This window comes from Nicotiana attenuata, unplaced genomic scaffold, assembly GCF_001879085.1.
Source record: "Nicotiana attenuata strain UT unplaced genomic scaffold, NIATTr2, whole genome shotgun sequence".
NCBI lineage: Eukaryota > Viridiplantae > Streptophyta > Magnoliopsida > Solanales > Solanaceae > Nicotiana > Nicotiana attenuata.
The window spans coordinates 1-20,802 of NW_017670698.1; positions in this window are offsets into that span (position 1 = coordinate 1).

Sequence of the window (20,802 nt, forward strand, 5' to 3'; positions counted from 1 at the left end):
AAAGTTTGATTAGGAAAGGGTTCCTAGGTTTATAAATCACATGGATCATCCACACAACACCGGTAATCAATCGTACGCGTAGTGTTATCGTGTGATCATCATCTCCATGTCTACCCTTCCCACCCCGTTAAGGTGTTAAGCGCGAAATAGTCTCGTTTACTTATTGCATGCTATTACCCGTCCCACCTATCAGTCCTGGAGGCATTTAGGACTACTAATCCTAAAGGGAGGAAGCTTGGCTTTTCAGGGATTTAAAAGGGTTAAAATACTAAGGCGTCAAGAAAAATACATGAAAGCAGTTATGGGAGCACAAAACAATTAAGGCTCAGATAAACCTCCTTTAATCACAGAAAATGATGTAGTTTAGCATGTCTTACATGTACTGATTAGGTCGAAATTATGCTTAACATTAGGCAGGCTGGTTCATTATATATTTTCAGGCAAGAAGTTCGCATTAGGCTCGCCTGGCTGCAACTTATCGAAGATTAGCGCAATTAATTAACTACATACTTGTTTGCCTACGTGATGGCCTATAGGCATGGCATCTACTGGTTTCAGGAATAAAGAAACAAACTGATTAAGAAAGTTGCCAGTTTTTAACAGAATGGTGCGAGTTCTGTAATTAGTGCTAATCTTAAAACGAGTGATTCAGATTTGATTGATAGTTCCTATAGGCATGCTTTCTAGCGTCGTTAATTTAAACACTTTTTACAGGCGTAGCAAGAGCGCGGAAATCCTATAGGCATGGTATGTGAATACTGTTAGTTTTTAATCCTATAAATAGGTTTGCCTAGTGAACAATGCATGCGTAGAGTCTGGATTTCTTGTTACTTATAGGCGTGGTATCCATATGGAGATGCAAGATTCCTATCGACATGGTATCTATATGTGCAGAAGTGCAGAAACCCTATGGACATGATATCTATGTGGAGAGGTGCAGAGACCTTATAGACATGATATCTATGTGGAGAAGTGTAGAAACCTTAGACATGATATCTACATGTGATATGTAAAGCTAGGGGCAAGATACATGAGTATAGAAGCATGGTAATTCCCTATGAGCATTATATCTACCCCTTTGCATGCATGGTTATCCTCCCCTTTTCACTAATCACCCCAGAGGTTATTGCAAAATTTTATTACAGACCAAGATGAATCGATAACGGGAAATAAAATTACAATCAGAACTCTTAAGCTGCATCCAAGGAGCCTAATTCAAACCCAAGGTCTAACAATATGATATGAGCCAACTGCCAGGATCAGGTTGCAAAGCCTTTCTCTTATCCACGATGCGTCAAAGTTCCAAGGAGTTTCAAGAACTCCAGGCAATGCTCACACCCAGATATCATGATAGAACTGAGTTAAAGTGCAGTGTGGAAGGGCCAGCCCTCCAACGTCCAAGTTCAGAGGGAGCTCAAGGTCCCAAGGCAAGGCTCATTGGAGGGGGGTAGAACATAGAGTCTAGGAACAACTGTAAGTGCAATAGAGGGGATTAAGGGATGCTAAGGCAGGATGGTGGTCATGCCCAGCAGCATAAAATGCTGGCACACCCCTGACCAGCCCACTAGCCAAACATTGGAGAGTCCAGGACCTATTGAAGGTCAAACCATGGCCTGGGCAGTAATTGGGATACTGTCACACCAAGGCTTCAACTCAACACATAAAGGGGGTTAGGGGTAGGGATTCATCTAAAAGCAGAAGAAAAGAAAGAAAAATACTCAGCATAAACTACGAAGCATGAACAGCAAACCACACAGAAGAATGAAACTATAGAATCAACATATAGGGATGGGGGCAAAAGTTTAAATGAAAGGGCATACCAGTTTTCAGAAACAAGCAAGTAGGGAGAAGCAGTAGACTCAGGGAAGCCAAGTTGCAATCAAGAAGCAAGAGTGTAGCTTTTAGAAGAGAGTTGTGATGATTAAAATCGTGTGTCTGTTCAAAAATTATGTCATGTATTTATAATGCAGAAGAGAAGCAGAAATAGGTAAGAAAATAGTTTGAAAATCAATCACGCAAGGGATTCTGATTTCAAACGGGCAAGGTAAATAAGGAAAGGAGTTAATTAATCACTTTTCAAAGTAACGCAAGAAGGGTAAATACATAATAGTTATTTAAGGAAAGGCTTTTGACAGTACACGATCATGCAAATTAAGGAAAGGAAATCAGTTGACAGCCAAGCAATCAAGGGTCGAAAATTTTATGTGAATGAACCAAGTCAGAAAAAGGTGAAGGGAGGCTTCACTTAAGAAGAATCAGTAGCAATCAATTAACCCAGAAAAAAAATCTGATTCGACACAAATTGGAAAACCTTTTGAAGAAAGATTTTAACACATATAAAAGGGGTTGTCATGCTAATCAGAAGATTTCATACACAAAAGGATTCAAACTTATTATATGGATCCAAAGTGAATTTGAGAGAGTTCAGGGCTCGAATGGAACCCTAGTCCAAACATACAAGACCACACTCGTCAACAAACCCCAAACCCTAGGGTTTTCGACTTGAACCAAATGCAAAGAAGAGAAACAAGCAGATATAATAGAAAGTTTAATGTAAAATAGAGTAAGGTAATTAATTTGAAACACTAATGAGAGTAGAAGAGACAGTAGAGGCAAATACGCTTAAGCAGGCATAGTAGGAACACTTAATGAACATGGTTGAAAAATGCAGTAGATGAATCATATCAAGTCATAGTGGAAGGCAAGTAGCAGAACATAGCATGTGAGACATAGCATAGAAACATGGCACATAAACATAGCATGTGAAAACATAGTAGAGAGAAGAACAAAATACAGAAAACATGGTAGAAGAACATGTATATATGAGAACACATAAGAATATAAAACACACATAAGAAAGGAAAAAGAAAAGTCGGAAAACGCTGAAGCATTTTTCGGAAAGTCCTAAACCAGAAAAGAGGCGACTTTGAAAGTAAGATTTTAAAACGAAAAATTGGGGAAACCACTTGAAAACTCAAGATAAAGCATGAATACACACAGATCTGGAGATAACCGGAGAAGAACCTCGATAGTTAGGGTTTTCAGGTGAACCCTAGAATGAGAAAGGCTTCGAAAACGTCTGATCTAAGTCGGACGAGACTGGAAACAGGCTCAGGAGGCTAAGATGTGCCGGAGCCAGGCCGGAGATGGTTGGGAACCTCAAATCGGCGGAGGTCTGGGTGGAGACCTTTGAGGTCTAGCCTCGAACCTTCGAGTACCAAGCACATAGGAGCGATAGGAGGTGAGCATAGATCATCCATTGCCTGAGAGGCCATGGCTTCTGGTGAGTTAGAGGTCGAAAATGGGGGGAAGGTGATTAGGGTTTCAAGAACACTCGAGAGAGTTTGAGAGGGGGAGGGTGTTCAGGGGCGGCTACTGAAATGAAAATGATGGAATTAGGGTTAGTCATTAGGTTTAATTAAGGAAGGGCGAATTGAGGCCGTTGATCTCAAAGATCAACGGTTCAGATCAAAGGGGGCTTGGGTCGGGTTGGTTTAAACGGGCTATTGGGCCATTTGGGTTTAATTAAAAATCTGATGGGGATGGGGCTAAATTGGCTATAATTGAAATAATAAGGGTTGTTTGTTAAATAGCCAATTTTCCCCTTTTATTATTTTATAAAAGTAGTAAGAAATGATTTAAAAATAAATTACAGGTACTGAACTAATTAATAACATATAAATACTAATGTAAAAATACTAAATGTGATTTTATGATTATCAAATACTGTTAATTGTAAAATAGGCCATAATTGGAATTGTATGCAATTTAGCTAAAAAAAAAATTACCAAACAAATGTATAAAAAATACGCAAAAATTACTTTAATTATATCTCAGTGTAAATATGGGAATGAAATAAATTATTCACCAAAAATGCTAGTTTGGGAATATTTATTGAATTTTGTACTATTAAAATAGACAACAAATTGATTTTAAGATCTTTAAAAAATAAGGGAAAAATACCAAAACTCTTGGGCATGCTTATATATGCATGTACATACTATTTTGAGAATATTTTGAGTATATATAAGTACATAGGGAAAATTGGGTATCAACACTTTAGGGCACCTATTTGCAAATTACTCTGTTTGACAAGTCTATGTCACTAAAGATCGGGTAAGGGCTCAAACTACCTCATACAGAAGGTGTTATGCACTCTTCGAGGTCTACAACTGTGAGTCCCGGCTGAACTTTAAACTATGCGGATTATGTAATAGGCTAGGTGATCAAATAAACAAAGGTGAGTATAGAAGTTGAACAGTCTTATCATAACACATTGGGAATTGGTAGAAATCCTTAATGATTACAAGGATACAATACAATGGTTTATGTTAAACGACTAAGTGTAGATATCAAGTATATAAAAAAGGAAAGGGGGGGAGGGATCCTAAGTTTTTTATCCTAAAGGATCACCCCGTACAACATAAATAATACTTCGCAACTTCCTTTAGATAGGAGGTACTCATATTATTCAGCGGGCACAAACTATGATCTCTTGCTACCCGATCACTATATTGAAGTTGTTTTCCTAAAAGCGTTCTACTTCAATTCCAAGTCGTACCCTATGCGTGCGTTACACGTCCCATGTCTATGGTCCAAGAGGCTTTGCACCTCTATTTGGGTGGTTCTAGACTCAACTTATGTTGCTCAAAAATGACAAAACTAAGCGTCATTCAAAACAGATAGGACTTCACGTAAAGACAGTCAAAGGCTCAAGTTAGCCTCCAAACATAAGCAACAAAGCACGCGAACAGATTTTATATTATGCAGTAGGAAATTTAAGAATCGAGGTGTTGTTTAAAACCTATAAGCATAGCTTCTAAATGACCGCATAGTTTAAGAATATCTCGTGGATGGTGCTGCTATTTGGATTATCGAGATTACAAATTGCAGGTTATGAAAACTTATATACATGATCTCTAAGTGGTTCGCACAATGGGGCAGTGAAAGCAAGCCATTGGAAAACTCAGAATTATTAGTGTTTGATCCTATTGGCATGCTTTCTACGCGAGTAGCAATATTTATAGCCAGGTTCCCTAATAGTTGGTATTTGAATGTAGATTTATCGTGCTTATTCCTATAGGCATGTTATCTAGGTTGGCAGAGTACTAAGACAATTGAAGCAATCGATTAATTAATCAATTAAAGCCCAATAGACATGGTATCTATATGAGTATTAGCAAAGGCATATATTAATACGATCATATGGGCATGCTATCTAATAAGCACATTGCAATTGCACAAATTGAGCTAATAGTTATTGATGCTTGATTCCTATAGGCATGTTATCTAATAACACATAGGAGTGGACATGTTAACAAGTAATGCACTTAAACTCATGCTTCTGATAATGTGTGGGCATTAGACAAGTTGAGAGATTGAAGTGTTCGAGTTCCTATAGGCATGATCTCTATTAGCGTAAAGAAATAGGCACGTCAAACAAAGTAGCAAACAAGCATGTAGACCCGTAAGCATGTTATCTACCCATTCATGTGAAGTTTAAAGCATCCCAGTGTAAGGCCCCGGAAAATTTCGCTAAGTAAATTAGGATTTCGTGGTGCCATGTGGGCTAATTATAATGTTTTATGTGCTATTAACATGATGGGCATCAATTGGATTTGGTAAATAAGTGTATAAGTCATATAATAAGTAATGTGGGGTCTAATGGGAGGCCTAAGTCTAAGACAAGTTAGAAAATTTCATAATGGGCTAAAATTCCAAATGAGTTTGCACAAGTCCACAATTTGAACGAGCATATCTAAATATGTATAAGGTTTTATGTGATGGACAACCTATCATATAAAAGGTCTTTGAGTCTAGTTTCTAACTCTTCAAACCGTTCGTCATTTGGACATTCCTACACAATGTTATGATCAAATTACCAAAGGCTGGAAAATGCGATCTTGTGTCAGTTCTGCGCTCGCAAAAACCATTATGCGGTCCGCATAATTGATCTACGATCGCAAATCTGGTCGCAAACTGGACCAGTGTAGCCCAGTTCTGGGCACCGGGTTTTGCGACGCGTCTGCGGCCAGCATACCCATTCTGCGGTCCAATATGTGACCGCAGACCCGAATTCGGAGGGTTAATCTTCCTATTTTCATGACCCGACCCCATTTTAATATATAGGCTTTGGGGTTTCATTTGGGGCGATATTCTGATGATTTTAGAGAGAGTTAAGAGAATTTTAGAGAGAGAAGGAGGGAGCCTAACATTCTAACCATTCAATCTTCTATCAATCTTCAAGAATCAAGGAAACCAATCACAAAATCTTCATCTAAGAGGTTAGGTTCTATACACTAGACTTTTATTTCGAGTTTTGGGTATAAGATGGGATTATTGAGGTATGATTCTTGGGTGTAATAGTATTATGTATACATACATTTACAAATTAGGTTTGTGGGAAGATTATTGAACATAAATAAGTAAAGATTGGGTTGGGGAATGAAGGAAATCTTGTAAAAGAGCTTTGAAATCAAGATGCACAACTATTATTTGATAAAATGCTGAAATGAGCTGAAACAATGAATACCTTCCTAATTTGAGTTCAATTTTGTTATGTCTCAAAGTAGATTGGGATTGCAAGAATTTCCGGAACATAGTAGTAACTTAAGGAAAGCTTAAACAAGGTATGCATCGCTAAAACCCCCTCTTCTTAGAAATTGAGCTCCCATGGTGTCCATGTAAAATTGTAAGTCCGAAATTTGATTGACGCAGTATTTGTTATTTCAAAGGAATTAGTGTTGCAAGAATTTATATGAAAAGTGTGTCCCCATATGTTCAATATGCTATTCTTGATAAATTGGTGATATGTGAAGAATGTGGACTATATGCTAAATTACCTAGATTTCAAGTCAAGTTTAAATCGTGATTATTATGCCAAATCATGCGAATCTCTCTCTCTTCTTACAACTTGAATTGCTCTTGTATGTGCCCATTATCTTAAATTGTAAGTTTGATGTTGAAAGTGAAAGTGATGTGGAATGTGAGTTATGAAATGTGGCCTAACGCCAAGTATGATGTGATAATTGTGGCCCTAAGTGCCTATGAATTGATATATGTAAAATAAAGATTGAAATGAGATGTTTGATGGAAAAGGGAAACGCCTTGGTAAGGCGGCCTCGCACATGGTGGTATTGTGCTGATATTGAATTCTTGAGAAAGAGAAAATGAGATTGTGATTGAAGTGTATGTCTCAAATGAGGCAACCTAGCCGATCGGGTCGAGATCGGACTCCGCTCAAGATAGCGGTGGTATTGTGAACAATGATGAACAGTATGATATGCCCCAAACTAAAGCTATGGAAATTATGTGAAAGCTATGTGATTCCTTTTATTTGATGATGTAGTGATTGTTTAATGCTTTTAGTGAATCCTTATGATTTATTTGTTCTTGTATGGTTGTTGTTTCTAATGAGGTGGTGTTTAGTTATACATACTAGTGCTATTGGATGGCACTAACGTCCCTATTACCGGGGGCGCTACGTCTTTAAATGGATGTAGGTGGTTCCATAGCAGGCAGTGTTGGTCGCAGCTAGTGACGCATCTCCCTTTCAGCTGGCTTGGTGAGCCCCTCTTCATTTCGGTGTCCTGTACCGTTGTTTATCATGTACTTTGTATTTTGAGGTATAGACGGAGCCTTGTTGCCGGCATTTCCATATTATTCTTCAGTTGTATTTAGAGGCTCCGTAGACAGGTTGTGGGTGGTGTCGGGTATTGAAAATTTGAACTAGATATGTTGTTATTTGGCAGAATGTTTCCTTCGTACCCATTAATTGTAATAATTTGGTTGGTATGGTTGAACTGTTAATGGATGACAAAGATAAAAATTGTCAATGTAATGCTCATAAAGTAGGATTTATGGAGTTCATCTCCTTGTTATTCATAATTAAATTTGGTAGAATGAAACCTAATAGGCTTGCTCAGTCGGCTTGCTCGGTTGAGCGCCGGTCGCGCACCTCAGTTTGGGGCGTGAAAAACTTGGTATCAGAGCCTAAGGTTTTAAAGTGTCCTAGGATGTCTCGGAGCCGTGTCTAGTAGAGTCCTTCTTATCGGTGTGTTGTCGACCACATCTATAAGTTGGAGGCTATTCGGACATTTAGGAATTTCACCATTCTTTGATACTCCAGATCGTGCGGTACAACCCAAGATAGGGAGCTAATTTCCTCGCTATGTCTTATTCTCCAGATGAGTAATCTCGATACCATAATCCACGAGTTTGAAGCATTAAGCAGGGAATGACCCCACCATTGAATCTGAGGGAGATTGCCCAAGCGTTTGTTAGGAGAATGTATCGATTCATGGAGGGATTGGTAGAACTTGTTGCTAAGGGGAGTACCCTTGCTCCTATTAATGTCACTGCACCACCAGATAATGTAGTATATTAGTATGTTACCAACGTGCGTTAGGGATGTGGAGTCGAGGGGCATCGATTAAGTTATTGCCCTATCAACCTAAAGCCACCAAGTAAGTCACTCCCTAGTACATCATTATCAACAACACAAAAATTTTACTCATTGTATGTCTACATCCATATTGAAGAGTCCTCATAAACATGGTCTTAATAAGATGTGAGTCACAAAAACTTATGTGTAACTACTCCTTGAAGGAGATATATTCTCTATCACAAATTCTCTTATTTACATCCTCTTGTGGAATTAAGTTCTATAAATATGCCCTTGAATGGAGTTACGACTCTAGGATTAATACTTCCCACTTTCTTTCCTAAATTCTCAACAGGGGACTAAATCCGATGAATTTATTACAAAATATTTTTTTTATGGACAACGTCTGCTCATTTGTGCCTATGCATGCACCGTCGTAAAGTTTACCTATGTGGTGTCAAGTTCCATGTAAAACATCCCAGTTTTGCGATCCTTCTCGAGTCACTCTTTTACTCACTTGTGTATATGGCTTATATGGTTTAAACAATCACTCTACAGTCTTGCGAGTATCATCATGAAAGCTTCTCAGTGTCTAGTAACGTAAGAGCATACCTTAACACCCATCACATGAGTGCATGTCAATCGAAATGGTCACCATGTGCATAAAGTCTCTCTGAAAAATTGAGATCCTCACATCCCCATCATAGGAAGATCTTGTGTCGCCATCTTAGTATTACTTTCGTGTCCACTTGGGACATCCCGCAGTAAGTAGCTCACTTTGTTCATAGTATCGTGGATGCCCGTGGCATGGTCGTATATTGCAGTTGGGAGCTAATATAGCAGAAGCATGTTCAGCTCATAACAAATGTTTATTTTCTCTTTACACCTCCACAACATGTGATAATTGTGTTCCTTAGTGAATTCATTGTGCTAGATTCCTCACACTTATTCGATAACCATGAGAGACCATATCCTTCTATCTGTCATTGTAACACTTTCTTTCTCGTAAGGACCCTTACTAGGCTCTCCGTCAAGACCAAGCGCACCTTTGGGGGTTGTCGTAGCACACCGCCTGTTTCTCCTGTTTTCTATCTTTCATTAGCATCTGGGTATTTCTCAAGTCAAAATCCATGGAGAATTCATTATGAACATCTGCAAACCTTCCATGATTATTTTATACTATCTCACTGGTTTCCCACCTCACTTCAAGTTCATCAAGGGTTGATAGCATGTCGCAATTGCTGTGATTGAATGATCTCCTTTCGACAATGGATTATCTACACATGTGCTAGTCCAACAATCTGCTTATCAGTCTAACTCTCGCCTTTTGGTTTTGGGTTGACCAAGGAGCAATACACCTAGTAACACATTCATATGTCAATGCCTTTCTCTCAGTCAAGTCTTATACCATCTCGCGATGTGGCTTGTAATAGCTGGTCGTGCATGTAGGGTTGGTGCCCACCGAATCTTCAACCTTTGGCTTCGGTGGGCTATGTCTCTTTTTCTGCTTCTTCCGCCTCAATTTCATCTTCTTCCTCTCCTCATTTTCCTCTTTTTCATCTTCACCCTCGGAGATTTTACTTTGGAGGACCGAGATGAGACCCCAGAGGAGGTGGCGGTCGAAGACATTGCCGCCGAGGATGCATGCCTGAGGAGATGACGCTCGAAGATGCGGCTGCCGAGGAAGCACCTTTGAGAGTAGGCTAGGCTCTAGGCTTTTACTTTACGTGTACCTGTTCGCTTTTTTGTTTCTGTGTAAGGACCCTTTGTGGGCTTTTGTAGTCATATGTAAGGACCCCTCGTGGGCTTCTGTAATCAAGTGTTTTATGAATACAAAGACATTTTCCCAAGTTTATCTTCGATGCCTGCTATATTTTCTTTCATTTGCACTTACGAAGACTCTGAATGCGTAACCCTATCGGCCACTGCCGATGTCGAACCCAGATGCGGGCAATTTTTCTAACCTTTGATTGATTAATACGGCTTCCTGCAGAATCCTTTACGGTCCCTTGGATCGAGCCTGTATTGGGCCGATAAACCCGGGTCATTGGGACCTTTACTTCGAGTTGAAAGAAAGTACTTTCTTGAGCCTTGAGATTGTGATTTATCATTTAGACCTCGTGATAATCTTCAAGGGGAAATTCGCTTGGAGGTCCGAGGATAGGGACTGCCTTTAAGCTTTCGAGGGCAGTCCCCGAGCAGGGTTCGTTCAAACCTGAGCCAGTCGGAAACCTTCTTTGAACTTAGCGTAAATAGCCCTAAGGCATTGTAGGTAGATCACGAACGAGGTTTTACCCGAATTTAGATGGTATCCCGTGATAAAGCCCATATGGGTGAAGCTTAAATGCTTGTTTCCTTAGAGCCTAACTCCTTTTTGCTAGAATTCCTTGAAGTTAGGTACCACCTGGAGGCTTGGAATAGTGTCATCGACTTCTTGGAGCTTGACTTCTCTTTGATGGAGGTCCTCGAGGCCGGGTACCACCTCGGGACTTGCGGGGATGCCGTTGGCTCCTTAGAGCCTTACTTCTTCTTGATGGAGGTCCTCAAGGTCGGGTACCACCTCGGGATTGGCGATGATTACATTGGCTCCTCAGAGCCTAACTTCTTTTTGATGGAGGTCCTCGAGGTCGGGTACCACCTTGGGACTTGCGGCGATGCTGTTGGCTCCATAGAGCCTAACTTCTTCTTGATGGAGGTCCTCGAGGTCGGGCACCACCTAGGGATTGGCGATGATTACGTTGGCTCCTTAGAGCCCAACTTCTTTTTGATGGAGGTCCTCGAGGTCGGGTACCACCTCGGGACAGGCGATAACTACGTTGGCTCCTTAGAGCCCAACTTCTTTTTGACGGAGGTCCTCGAGGTCGGGTACCACCTCAGAACTTGTGGCGATGTTGTTGGCTCCTTAGAGCCTAATTTCTTTTTGATGGAGGTCCTCGAGGTTGGGTACCACCTCGGGACTGGCGATGATTACATTGGCCCTTTTGGCAGGCAAATTATTGCCGTTTTTTCCATATATAGTGTCGCTTTCGTTCCTTTGGAGACCTCGCCAATTTAGGTAGTTACCCTTCTTCTTCTGTACTAAGCCTTTCATCACTTCAGTACTAACGCGCTTGCACGAATTCTTGCTCCAGTTCTCTGGTTTTGCCACTGCTATGACTGCCACTTCGAGGTCTGTCCGGTAGAAAGGGGAGAGCTCCGCCTTCGTTATTCGGGACCAACGAGAGCATACCTTGAAGATTACTTCTTTGATAGGGGAAGATCATTTTGGGTTAGTGAGAAAAGATTGCGGCTGGAGGGATAAAGTAGCGTTACAGATACTTTCCCCGGATGAGGGCATCACGGATCGTGCCGATGGATTCTTGAATGTGTAGACGTATCCTTTCACACTAGCCCCCTTGATAGGATTGTGCTTGACTTCTGTTTAAAGTATCGAGTTACCTTGGCGCAGATCCACCCGTCACTTTGGTGAATAGTGTTGATGATGAGATTCTTCGCAGAGAAGGCGGCTCTTGAATTCATGCTCAGTCATCTTATTAGGCTGTATCTGCCCTTTCACCATCAAGTTCTGCTAACCTTGCGATGCCGGTCGACCACGCCCCTTGTTGTCGACGATGAGGAAGAAAGAGATCGGGAATGGATGAGTCGATTCGTCCGAGTTCAGACCCTAACGTTATCCCCGTGGAGTTCATTCCATTCCCTGAGGAATGGAATTAAGGACCTAAGTGGTACATTCCATGCCTTCTCAGTTTTGTTTATGGCGGAAGCTGGTTTCATAATAGTGCCTTCTTTTCATTTTCTGCAGCGGTTTCATGGGCGCCGGCGATGTTCCAGATCTACCGGGTTGGGTTCGGAAGTTGGGGACCCACTCGACTCGTGAGGAGCACAAGTGGCAAGCTTTGTCTCGGGGCAGATGGGAAGTAAAACATCACGGTGCATGTTGTGCTATTTTTTCTTTTCCCTTCTTTCATTTGGGGAGGCATTTTCCATTTCCGCGTATTAATCTTATCGCTGTAGGCATGCGAGGCCGCGCTCCTTTGGAGAGGGGGAAGGGTTGCTAGCTTCCGGGCTAAAGAACGATAACAATAAGCGAGAGATGCCTTTGCGTAGCGACGGTGTTCAAAGTGAGGCAAACCTGGATCGGGGGCTCGGAGTGGAATTGTCGATTGAGCCGACTGCACCCGTGGTTTCCGGTTTTGGAAAGGCGGTTTCTCCTCTGCTGCCATCCTCTATTTTCGCCGGAGATACTTCGAGGGGTGCTCGAAACCCGGGGTCATATGTGCCGAGCGACTGTGCCTCGACTGGGGTCGACTTATTCGGAGCCGGGGAGGCCTGGCTAGCAGATGTGTGCTCGACCTTCGAGGAAGTCCAGCGGCTTCACTATGCGGTGAGTTTTGTCACAAGTTTTCTGAGTTTCGTGCCCTCCCATTCTTATCGTGTTTTCTTTTTGCAGGCTTTTGATACGCTTAAGTCCGAGCTGCTTCGCCGGGAGGCCAGGCTTCGAAAAGCTTTGGACCAGGAGAAATCGCTTAGGCGCCTTTGCGAAGAAAAGGAAAACGAGCTGGCGTGTTTACAGTATGAGGCGAGTCGGAGCCTGAATTATGAGAGCTATTTGAAGGAGCAGGTAGTTTTTGTTCTGACTGAGCATCTGTTCTTTCTTCTAGCTCCTGAGGCTAGTGTTTTATTTATCTCAGTTGCAGAAAAAGGCGGAGGACTTGGAGCTCCTTCGGAATGAAGTTGACCGAACCAAGCGCGAATATGATGAGTTGAAGGCTCAGGCGGGCACTCAGACTTTAGTGGAAGAGGGTACTCTGGGCAAAGTCTCCGCCCTTGAGGCTCAACTTCGCTTAGCTTGTGACAATGCTTTGGTTCAAACAAATGTGATCACGAAGCTCGAGTCCGAGCTTTCGAAGGTCAGGGCTGAGATCGTTGAAGCCCGGGCTGAAGCCGTGATGAGCCAAACTATGGCTGACCAGGAGATGGCGATCTATTTGAAGGATGCTGCCGATGCTCAAGCTGAACTGCGAAAGGCCCTCGATCGTGAAGGCAGGATCAAGGAATATGCTCGTTGCAAGTCTCGAAGAAAGACTCTCGATCCGTGCTAGGGGTTTTGTCCTCTCGGAAGAGTTGGCGCGAGCTAGGGCGGACAAACGTGATGCTCGATTTCTTCTGTCTGACACCGAAGGAAGCGAAGACGAGGATGGTAGGCCGTAGCCCCCAGGGGGGCGTAGATTTTGCCATCTGTATGTAGCATTTTCAAAGCATGTTTGTAGATGGAGATTGCATTTTTTCGTATATGTGTATAAAGAAAACCTCGTGGCTTTACTTCTTCTGTATCCCTTTCTATCTCGAATTTGGTCGATTGAACTGGTCTTTTCTGTCAATAGGAATCCTTAGATTCGTGATATGGCCCTGAGGCTCATCGGGCTGGCCCGTAGGCTTTTATGTACTCGGCCGTTGCGAGCCTTTAGTATAAGTTGGCATTTGAGCTCTTATGCTTTTGTTTTTAGACATGTTTTGATCAACTGTTTTGGGTTTAGCCTCCGAGTCGGGTTTCGACTCGAGCTCATTTGATCCTCAAGTTTTTGTATTTGCATGGGTTGGCGATAATGGCTCTTATGCCTCGGTCGAAGTGACCTTTTAGTGTAAGCTGGCGTTTGAGCTCTTACGCTTTTTGCCCTAGAACATTTTCAATTAACTATTTTGGGTTCAGTCTCCGGATCAGGTTTCGACTCGAGCTCATTCGAACCTCAAGTTTTGTATTTTTGCGGGCTGGCGACAATGGTTCTTACGCCTTGGGTCGAAGCGACCTTTTATGTGTGCTGGCGACAATGGCTCTTACGCCTTAGGTCGAACCAACCTTTTATGTGGGCTGGCGACAATGGCTCTTACGCCTTAGGTCAAAACAACCTGTTATGTGGGCTGGCGACAATGGCTCATACGTCTCGTGTCGAAGCGACCTTTTTATTGGCTTTATTTTTCCCTCGTTATGGTCATTTTGAAATAATTTTTGCCTGACTCTTCGACGGTTCGGGAAGAACCTCGATTACGAGCCATTTTGTGGCGATGATCGAGCACCTTAGGAGGTTTAGCTCGGGGGTTGAGTATCTCGAAGCCTGTGATTTAGAGCTGACATGGTCGAAGCTCTTTTGCCTATGTCGAGGGTAGCCAAATTAACCAGTTCTTTTCGAAGTAGATTCGAAGTAATTGAAGGCCTGTGATTTTGTAGCGACGGTCGGGCATCCCTGAGTCGCGTTAATTTGGCTGGTACAGCCCTATGACCGGAGTCATTTGTGCTTGGCGGAGCCATTTTTGATCCCGAGTGAAGTAGTTTAGGTGTCTATTGATAACTATGATTTTAACATGTTTTATGCCCATACTTGCCTATGCTTTATGTATGAATTGTCATAAAATAGACCCAGGATGCTTACAAAGTGCGCAAAATTGCAGGTTTGAGCGACAAGATGACAAAAGTCAAAAATCGGCTCGAAACGGAGTGAAACCTGCTCAAGTGTCAAAAATCATTGAAGTGGGGACAAGAGGATCTAGTGCGGACCGCACTGATTTGCTGCGCGGCCCCGCTAGGAGATTCAGAGAGTATATATTTCAAGGGTTTCCATGCGCGGTCCGCGCTCCTTTCTACGCAGTCAGCGCTTGTGTCCACGCGGTTGCACTTCATTGTTGCGCGGTCCGCGCCCATTAGCCTACGCGGCCGCACTACCTCTTTGCGCGGTCCGCGTCCCCAACTTTAGAAGTGGGTGATCGAAGTCCAAGACCCCTACGCGGCCGCGCTGCATTTCTGCGCGGTCCGCGCCAACCCCGCAGGGGTATTTTTGTCCAGTTTTTCTAGCCTAGTATAAATAGAATATTTTATTATTTCTAGGTCAAGAATTAGATATCAGATAGCGGCAGCACTCGTCAGACTCAAGTTTTAGCCTATTTTGGGCATTTTCATCTTGTTTTATCGTGGATTCTTGTAGATTAACATTCTAGTTAATTAATATGTTGATTTTATCTACTACTTCTTCAATTTCTGTTGCTATTATGTTTAGCTAAACCCATTAGCTAGGGTTGTGGCTCAACCCTAGTGTGGGTAATTAATGGGTGTGATTTTTTAATGCTTTAATGATGTTGGGTGTTTGCTATTTGGATTAATTTTATGATTTAACTAGGATTTGGTGGTTGCAAACACTAAGTCTAGCTTAGTGGGTCTTGACTCTTCTTGAGAAAGAGTGTCTATGACTCCAAAATTAACCCAACAAGGAATTGGGATGGACCCATGAGAATGGTAGTCCCAATTAACGAGTTAAACCTCGAGAGAGTAATTACCCAACTTGAACCCTAAGTTGCTTGGGCTTGTTGGCCTACCCAATTAGTCTCGAGAGAGTCAATTGGGCAAAATCACTCTTTCTACCGAGAGGTGTGAGAGTGAGTGCAATCGTGCAACGGTTATAGCATAAGCCCCCATAATCATCATTCTTGTATTGGGAATCTCTACCCGTTAGTTGACCACCTAGGTAAATGCCACGACCCTAGTGTCCTTCTCTATCTTGCATACAACCTAGAATTAATATCTTAGCATAATTTAGTTATAATTAGTAATTGTTAAATTGTAGTTGATAATCATAAAAACCCAAAAATGATAGAAGATCAATTAGAAGCAAACACGCATTTCTAGGCTAAGCAAATATCCAACTCCCTTTCTAGCTCCCTGTGGAAATTGACCCCGATACCACTATTGGGTAAAAGTATTAGCGCCCACTCTTCCTAAGGTTGAGTCCGCTGCGGATCACTTTTTGGCGCCGTTGCCGGGCAGCTTACGGTGTTGACTATTTGTGTAGCTAGTTTTGTGTTTTCTTCTCTTTCCTTCTTTTTACTAACTTTATTTGTGTTGATCCATCAGGTACACATGGCTCTAAACGGAAATGACCCTCTTGGCAATGCCTTGGCGGGGGAGGAGGTTGAAGATGTTGAGCAAGATGAGCTTCCGGTACCTCAAGTACCACGGAGAGGTAGAAATGCAAATGACAACAATCCTATTCCAGATCCTCCTCCGCCACCGCCAAGAGCGGTCCCAAGAGTTTTTCCTAATCAAGGGTACGCGAGTGCCATCGTTCCTCCTCGAATCCGGGCGGGGAACTTTCAAATCACAAATGTCATGTTGAACGTGCTCGAGCAAAGGGGATATTTTACGGGCGCCTCCGACCAAAATGCATACAAGCACTTGAAGGGGTTCGTAGATACTTGTTGGGGCAGCAAACAAACAAACGTGTCAGAGGATGCGTTGCGATTGAGGCTTTACCCGTTTTCTCTTCGGGGCAAAGTGTTGGACTGGTTAGAAAGGTTACCAAATCATTTTATCACCACATAGGATGAATTGGCGGACAAATTTATTGCCAAGTTCTTTTCTCCAAGCCATATGGCGGCTCTTCGGGACGAGATTCTAGCCTTCAAGCAAATGCCAACGGAACCATTGCATGAGATCTGGGAGCGATATAGAACAATGATGAAGGAGTGCCCTAACAATGACATGACTGAGGCGATGATCCAGCAGACTTTCTATAGGGGCATCAACACCACGAATCAGTGCATTGTGAACCAATTGGCCGGTGGGAACTTTATGAAACTTTCTTACCAAGAGGCATGTGACGTACTTGATGAAATTGTTGACACCTCTTCGGCATGGCAAAGCCGAGCGAATGTACCCCGAGGTGACCCCACGGTCATCCATTTGCACAAGGAGTTGAGTGACCATGGCCAAGCTATTGCCGAACTTACAACAACAATGAATCAGTTGGCGAAGGCACAATTGCAACAAGTACAAAATCCGCGCTAAGTCAATGCAATGGAGAATGTTTCAATGCTAAAAAGGAGGCAAAGAGGGCAACAACAACCTTAAGGTAATGGTGAGCAGTTTGACAACAACAATGATGGTGGTGGTTATTCGAACGAGTGTTTTGATGATCAAAGTGAGGAATGCCAAGATGTCAATAACTACCAAGGAAATAGAGGAAATCAAGGGAATCAACAATGGCGCCCCCAAGGCAATTGGGGCAATCAACAAGGAGGCGGCAATTGGAATAATAATAATCAACAACAAGGTGGTAACAATTGGAACAATAACAATCAGAACAATAATTGGGGTAATCAAAGTAATAACCAAGGCAATTGGAACAACAACAATAGCAATCAAGGAGGATGGAACAATGGTGGTAGGGGGCAAGGCTTTCAAAGGCCCCCCATGTTCCAACAACCAAACAATCCACCCCCTTTTCAGTCACAAGGGCCTAGTTCTTCTGAAGTGATATGGGACGGATAGAGATGATGTTCGAGCAGATGATGAAAAAGAACCAAGATTTTGACGCACAATTGGCTTCGCATAACACGTCTATCCGGAACCTAGAGGTGCAAATAGGACAAATCTCTCAAGCTTTAAATACCCGACCAAAATATACGCTACCAAGTGATACGGTAGTGAATCCGAAGGGGGGTAACAATCATGTGATGGCGGTTACAACTAGGAGTGGAAGAGGCGGTGATGTGCATGCCTCGGTTGAGAATCAAGTTGTGAATGATGAAATTGAGTTGCATGATGATGATGCACCTTTGAATGTTGACAATGTGGTTGAACCAATAGTGACAAATGATGTGCGGATTGATATTGATGATGAGGCCGGGGTAGAGACTCAAGATACTGTGAACCCGTCTAGGGAACACACTATTGATATACCCGAGCCGGCGGTGCCCAAGGCCAAGGCACCCTTGCCTAGACCACCTCCATCATATCCTTAGCGGTTAGCAAAGCAAAAGAATGACAATCAGTTCAAGAAATTCATAGACATGGTGAAGAGCCTCACAATCAATGTTCCTTTAGTGGAGGCACTTGAACAAATGCCTGGGTAGGCAACATTTATGAAGGATTTAGTCACCAAGAAGCGTTTTATGGAGTGTGAAACAATAAAGATGATGCACCAAGTTAGTGCGATTGTGCATTCTATGGCCCCGAAACTAGAAGACCCTGGAGCTTTCACATTCCTTGCACTATCGGGAGTGCGGACTTTGCTAAGGCCCTATGTGACTTGGGGGATAGCATTAATCTGATGCCGTATTCAGTCTTCAAGACTTTGGTAATTGGGCAACCTCAATGAGACTTCAAATGGCAGACCGGTCGATGAAGAGGCCTTTAGGTATAATCGACGATGTGCTTGTCCGGGTGGACAAATTTATATTGCCGGCCGACTTTGTCATTTTGGATTGTGAAGTGGATATCGAAGTGCCTATTATTCTTGGAAGACCTTTCCTAGCTACGGGGAAGGCATTGGTTGATATGGAAGCAGGGGAGTTAACATTCCGTGTGGGTGATGAGAAGGTGGTATTTCATGTGTGCAAGTCAATGAGGCAACCCAATAGTACGGAGGTGTGTTCATTTCTGGACATTGTCACGGCGGTGATAGTGCATGACACAAGTGCTTTGATTAATGTTGAAAATCCTCTTGAAGCCGTGCTTCTTAACATGGATGCCAATGATGATGCCGGTAGAGTGGAGTGCGTGAATGCATTGCATGGAATGGGTTCATATTCATATGAGCCTAGGAAACTATCTTTGGATCTTGAAAATCGCAAAACTCCGCCAACCAAGCCATCAATTGAGGAGCCACCGGTGTTGGAGTTAAAACCACTTCCTCCACACCTCAGGTATGAATTCTTGGGCTCTAATTCTACTCTTCCAGTTATTCTTTCTTCTTGCCTTATTAACTTACAGGTTGAGGCCACTGTAGAGGTGCTTCAAAAGCAAAAAAGGGCAATAGGATGGACTTTGGCGGACATCAGGGGAATAAGCCCCGCATTTTGCATGCATAAGATCATCTTGGAGGAGGATGCCCGGCCATCTCTTGAACATCAAAGGAGACTCAACGAGGTGATGCAAGAAGTAGTAAAGAAAGAGGTTATCAAGTGGCTTGACGCCGGTGTGGTTTATCCGATCTCGGACAGTTCATGGACCTCTCCGGTCCAATGTGTGCCAAAGAAGGGTGGAATGACGGTAGTGACCAATGCCAACAATGAGTTGATTCCTACTCGGACAGTTACGGGTTGGAGAGTGTGTATGGACTATAGAAAGCTGAACAAGGTGACAAGAAAAGATCATTTCCCACTACCATTCTTGGACCAAATGCTTGATCGTCTTGCGGGCCAGGCCTTTTATTGTTTTCTAGATGGCTACTCGGGGTATAATCAAATTCTTATTGCCCCGGAGGATCAGGAGAAGACAACCTTTACATGTCCTTATGGCACGTTCGCCTTCTCGAGAATGCCATTCGGACTATGTAATGCCCCAGCGACCTTCCAAAGATGTATGATGGCAATTTTCACCGACATGGTGGAGGATATCTTGGAGGTATTCATGGACGACTTCAGTGTGGTGGGAGATTCATTTGAAGAATGTTTGGTGAACCTGGATAGGGTTTTGGCAAGATGTGAAGAAAAAAACCTTGTGCTCAACTGGGAGAAATGTCACTTTATGGTGCAAGAGGGAATTGTATTGGGTTACAAAATCTCAAGGCAAGGAATTGAAGTTGACAAGGCAAAAATAGAGGTTATCTCAAGGCTCCCTCCCCCTACTTCTGTCAAAGGGGTGAGGAGTTTTCTTAGTCATGCCGGGTTCTACCGGCAATTCATTAAATATTTTTCAAAAATTGTGAACCCGCTCTGCAAGTTGTTAGAGAAGGATGTCAAGTTTATTTTTGATGAGAAGTGCATGGAGTCTTTTGAGCTATTGAAACACAACTTGACAACAACTCCTATAATCACCGCACCTAACTGGGATTTGCCTTTTGAACTTATGTACGATGCGAGTGATGTAGAGGTTGGGGCGGTGCTAGGCCAAAGGATCAACAAAATGTACCATCCTGTGTATTATGCTAGCAAGACTATGAATGAGGCCCAGAGAAACTACACAGTGACAGAAAAGGAGGTATTGGCTATTGTGTTCGCGATGGAGAAATTTTGACCTTACCTTATGGGAGCAAAGGTGATCATACACACGGACCATGCAGCCCTTCGGTATTTGATGACTAAGAAGGATTCGAAAGCAAGATTGATGAGATGGGTGCTACTCCTTCAGGAATTTGATTTAGAGATTGTGGATAGAAAGGGAAGCGAGAATCAAGTTGCAGACCATTTGTCCCGATTAGAGGAAGATGGGAGACCAAGTGATGGTATTGAGATTAATGATAGGTTCCCTGACGAGCAGCTTCTTTCCGTTTCTATGTGTGAAATGCCATGGTTCGCGGACATCGCCAACTTCATTGTGACTGGTAACGTCCCGTGTGAGCTCTCTTCCAACCAAAGGAAGAAACTCAAGCGGGATAGTTTGGATTTCTATTGGGATGATCCGTATTTGTTTAGAATTTGCACGGATGGAG